The sequence below is a fragment of the Grammomys surdaster genome, unplaced genomic scaffold, assembly GCF_004785775.1.
Source record: "Grammomys surdaster isolate TR1022 unplaced genomic scaffold, NIH_TR_1.0 126118, whole genome shotgun sequence".
Lineage (NCBI taxonomy): Eukaryota > Metazoa > Chordata > Mammalia > Rodentia > Muridae > Grammomys > Grammomys surdaster.
Window position 1 is genome coordinate 1,526,492 of NW_021620926.1, and position 5,515 is coordinate 1,532,006.

Genomic DNA, 5,515 nt, shown 5'->3' on the forward strand with positions numbered 1-5,515 from the left:
CACGTCGTTTTACAAAACCGAAACCTGCATCCATATCAATTTGACGCAAACTGAATGTGGGGTGTAGGTTTCTTTTCTCACATAGGTCTTCTGATTAGACAGAGAAGCCATCTTATATATTTTACACCTGCGAGGTAAAGGCTTAGAGACATTTGTAAAGAAAGTAGAGCATGGCTTGGTTTTGCAAGGTTTAATTACAGTTGCTTGACTGCCTTTGAAAGAAAAAACAAAGCAGATAGTACCAATCTCTTCCCCATAAGATTGTTGGTTTACCTTATTTACATTATACTTTTAGTATTGGAGGAACAAATATATCAAGTCAGTGAGTGTCTTTCACTACAGCTAAGTAGAACATTTATAAAGGTAGAAGGTGGGCTGAAGAAGACACATGAGGAGTCTATGCTTCTTAAGAGCCTCAAGCTTGGTGACCAGGTTAGTTAACTAATCTTGGAAAATAGTACCAAGGCTTCTCAATAGAATCCAGAGCTTCTCAAACATGATATAAAGCTGTACAAATCCCCAGAGAGTCTTCTTACAATACAGATTATATCTAAAATGGGATCAAAGAATCTGAATTGCTAATGAGTTCAGCAATGTAAGATGAACTAAACAGGACCCTGATTGAGTCCCCTTTTTTTATTTGTATCAATAAACTGTAGTTAATAGTGCACTTTCTCCTCAGTGGGAGAGGATGCACCTAATCCTGTAGAGACTTGATGCCCCAGGGGAGGGGGATAGTGGAGATGGGTTGATGAGGGGGGTGAGTGGGTAAGTGGGGGAGCACCCTCTCAGAGGCAAAGGGTAAGGGTGAAGAACTCTGGGAGGGGGACTAGGAAGTTGCACAATATTTGGAATGTAAATAAATAAAATAATTTAATTTAAAAAAAAAAGAGAGAAGTGGGCTTTCTCCTACTGAATATGGTGACCTAGCACTTGGGAGGCTGAAGCTAGAGGTTGGCCATGTGTTCGAGGTCACCCTGGGATACACAGAGCAGATCCTGCCAACCTGTTTAAAATTACAAGATTTTTTTCAATCTAAGCTTCAGTTAAGTAACTTCTTTTAAGCAGAAGTAAATTAGGTAACCCTTCTCAATAACAATACTTTTCTGGTTTTTTGCAAACTCTTCTCCAAGATGGCCCGTGTTCCACAAAAAGCTGTTTGGGGCTGGGCAAAACCAAAGCAGAACATGTTTTCATTCTCTGTTATGTCAGAGTTACCAATTCTTTTCTACTGTCCTCATGACACAATGGAAAGTGAACAAATTTGTTCTTGTAGCATTGGCTTACAAGGAAGAAAGTTATATTTAGAAAAATGTCAGAATACCTGCTTCTGATTCTTCTAGTATCGTATGTGCATTTGGGCTTTCCCAATGACAGTAGCTAACAGAGAGCCAGAATACTGATGCTTTGGCAGCAGATGTCTACTTGATGAATCAGGAGAGGAAGGAGCAGTGGTGCTCACAGGGAAACTGGGCGGGCTGTGGATGTAGCCTCACAGGTTTTCTCTTAATGAAGATACTTGATTTCAATTGTCAGCACACCACAAAAGGAAATGTAGCCAGAGTACTCATTTCTTCCTATTCAGACGCCTCTTGGCATGGCTGCCACTTTGACCCATGTTTAGTAATCCACTGCATTTTGGCAACGGTATCATCTGATTCCCAAATATGACATATTTACACTTTGGATGGGGCTATGGAGAGTGGCGTCACTGTGTAAGGAGTTTTGCTCCTAGTGGCTTGAGAAGGAGCTTGTGTGACTCTGTGTGCTGGCAGCTTTCAGATGAGTTTCTTTAGAGGATAGGAGTGCCCCTTTCAACCATCAATAAAGCTCCATTCAGGAGCTAGGATGCTCAAGAATTACTTCATCTTTGAATAATGTCCCTTACAAATAACAATCCACAGTTGCAATTTTTAAATCCTACTACAACAGAAAGGCTTACATTCAAAGCATGGAGAGCTCTTCTCTTGGTCTGTTTACTTTCCAAATCACAGCAAGGTATTAGGAAATAGAGTCTGATCAAGGGAGCTGCTATATCAGTGGGCTCACAGGGGCTGAGTGTACATAGGAAGCAGGGCACATTCCTGTGTATTAAAAAAGACTAACTCAGTAAGACAAAAAACACCAAAACCAGAGCAGGAAAAAATGTAATTCATTTCTTATTGGACTGTTCCTGGGCATGGGGCCTGTCCTGGAGTATGGCTGACATACCGCGTGGGTAGAGAGGTAGGAAAGATCTGGAAGAAGTTGGAGAGGAAGGGAAAGAATGTGATCAAAATAAAACGTAAAATTTTTTTTAATTTAAAAAATACTGATGGAAGATCAGAGCATTTTATATTCAGTAGTGAAAATGTTGTCACTACATTATCAGAGCCTAGTTTTTAAGATTCTATGTAATTATAGTATATAATGAAGGTCTATCACCTCTAGACAATAATTGCCTGGACCATAGTTATAACTTTTAGAGTTCAAATGCCTCTTTTGGGAATGCCATAGAAACACTGGATCATCTTCCCAGGGTAGATGATCAGCTTCCACACTCAATGAAGTTCATGGATTCAGTGAAGGCCTTTATCCTCTAACCTCCTTAACCAAGTTATGTAATTCACTGTGGTCAATATGACGATTATGTGAGACCTTCGAAAGACAGATGTGGTTTTCTAAGGACTAGACACTGTCCCTGAAATAAGCAGCTGCTGCCCACAGATTAGGGCAGCTCTCAGATCTCATTAAAGAAAGTTTCTTTTTGTAATAGATGATGGTTAACACAGAAGCTCATAACTGGCTAAACCTCGGAGGATAGGTATCTAGGGAATAACTCGGTCATAAACAGAACATCTGTATCACACCCTCCCCATAGGCTCAGAGAACATGACAGGAGATGAAACAGAAAGATGAAACAGCTAGAGACCCCGGGGGACTGGATAGCAGTGTCTTTTGACCCTAACAGGACCCTGGTACTCATGAAGTCACACAGCTGTGGTTGTCCACATGAAACCTGAAGATCAACCTGGTTCACAGTCTACCACGAAGTATGAGTGGGCTTCATGAACTCCTACTCCCAGCTGAAAAGTTCTTGACAGTTGATGGTTGCTAGGGAAAATAAAGTCTGTTTTCTTCAGGGATGTAGCCCATGGTAGGTTGACCATACTCCAGTGGATAGCCCAAAACCCATGCATATGAGAGCAGCACAAATTGGATCAGGGAAATATTTGAAAAAATAAAGGATACAAAGTTGGGAAGAGATGAGAGGGGGAGTTTGAATCTGAAGTAGTTGGGGGGTGATGAATGGAAGGGCGGATATGATCAAAATACATTGTATGCGCATGTGAAAATCTCTATAGATAAATAAAAGCGTTATGTTTTCTTAAAAATGAAGCCTAGAATTTCAATTCACCTCGCAGAACTGTCTGCTGTCAGCCCCACACTCCAGAGAAAACATGAGGGCGGCAACAGGAATAACCTACTGTGAAGTTCTGATAGCCACCAGCTTCCTGTGTGGGGGCCAATGGGACAGGCTTCAGTTATCTAAGACAATTCATTTGGTGCCAACTCCTGTGGCCATTCAATTGTTCAGCATTTCCATGTTCAGGAACTCCTCCCGTAGACTGGCTGCCTGTGGCGTCACTGCCATTCTGAATCATGCAAATGAGGATGTCATATCCTCTGACTCAGGAGGCTTCATTGACAATTATTTTAGGATTTTCAAACACAGGGTCGGTCTACGGTTAGATCTGACTCCGTTAACACGTTGCTTTTCTATTTTCTCACAGAGCCCCCTTGGATGCTGAAACGGGCTGTCAGGTGTGCACAGAGGACCCTTTCATCTGACTTTGAAAGGCACACTCATTTACCGGCAGCGAAGTCCTCCACTGCTAGGAGGCTGTGATCACCACCATCCTGGCCCTATTTGGCGAAGCAACAAAAGGCTCATTTCTACGTATGTTTTGCTCCCTACTTTCCCTAAGGAAAGGGCGAGTCAGGATATGCACACGCAACGCAGAGAACTGAAATAGCCTTGTTTAAGTAGCTCAGAAACTACTCAGTAATGTTCTTTGGGTTTATGCATTCAGAGCATCAATTGCCAGTGTCTTTTATGCACTGGTTAAGCAGCCTTCCTAAAGATCAACTACCTGTGCATGCTTGTATTTTTTTTACTGAAAAACAGTGTGTATAGATTCCATTAAAAAAGACATCAGGAATATCAGTGAAAATCCCGTTATTGCTACACACTAATTGTGTGACCCTAAGTAATTTACTGAACCTCTCTAAGCATTTGTTTATCCATTTATAATATGAACTCATAATAGCACTGCTCTCATAGAATTACCTGGGAGGGTTGCTTTGATTCAGTACCTGTAAAGTAGCTATACCAGTGCATGGGGTGAACAGCATGGTAAGATGTATATATCAATCACTCTGTGGTGATCAACTGTTTGTACTATGTATTCAACTCATTCTTTAGGTTTAGTTAAATCTTAAAGAAATGTGTATTGTTTTTCATTTGCAGAACAAGATAATATAGCACAGAGTTTTATACTATATTTGTAAGTTTGTCACTCATGGTGCCAAGGAAGCTGTGCCCGTGAAATCTCAACTACCTGGCTGGCTAAACAAGACCTAAGCAATCCCATCACCTGTAGATGGGGAAATCTCATGGGGCCCCATCTCTAGATGAAGAACTGGAAGGAATTAACAACTGACGAGAGAGAGAGAGAGAGAGAGAGAGAGAGAGAGAGAGAGAGAGAGAGAGAGAATTGGCCTTTCCCAGGAGTGAGACCCCCTGATTGGTTATCCAGTACTAAGTAATCAAAACTGAGCCAACTCAACAGGTTGTATTTATATGTATATAAAGCAACAAACACATTTTTAAAAGGCCTTAAATTTGGGAGGGAGTAGGAGCACTTGGTGGGTGGGGGAAATGGAGGACAGAAATGATGGAATTATATTCTAGTTAAATGAAAAAATAATCAGCCAAGTTTTTTTTTAAAAAAAAAATTCCATCTCTTATTTGACTTTGGGGCTCAAAGTCCTCATCTGCCAAATAATCTGGTTTTTTTTCTTAGTTTTCTAGTTTCTACGTGGAGTTTCAATGCTACTTCGTCAAAACAAACAAAACACTCAGTTCACAAGAATAAAGTCTATGAGTAATTCTTTCTAACTACCAGGAATTGACAACAGTATAAATATTCATATGAAATACTGACAACAAATACAGGCTTTCCTGACAACACACTGTGCCACTGTGTCGCAGGCCTGGTTCTACCCCCTTCATTCTTCAAAAGACAATTTCGTTCCGTATCACCTCACCGGGAAGTAGGTACTCCCATGTAAACACCCATTCCTTGAGACAATAGAAGCCTTGCTATTACTGACTTTCAGGTTCACATTCAATCCCAGGCTCTGAAGATGTTCATCCAGAGTTACCCAACAGAACTTTCAACAATAATTTTCCTTCAGTATTCAATGGGTCACATGTGTCAACTGAGACCTTGGAAGTATGAAAAGCATAGGA

The 5,515-nt window shown here is 40.9% G+C and overlaps 1 long non-coding RNA gene across 1 annotated transcript; it reads right to left on the reverse strand.

Moving 5' to 3' along the window:
- Window positions 1-247: 247 nt before the first annotated feature.
- On the reverse strand, window positions 248-3,603 carry LOC114611603. Its single transcript, XR_003709867.1, has 2 exons — window positions 3,398-3,603; window positions 248-550 (listed from the first exon to the last, which is right to left on the reverse strand). It is a non-coding gene; the product is annotated as an uncharacterized LOC114611603 (long non-coding RNA).
- Between the last annotated feature and the right edge of the window lie 1,912 nt (window positions 3,604-5,515).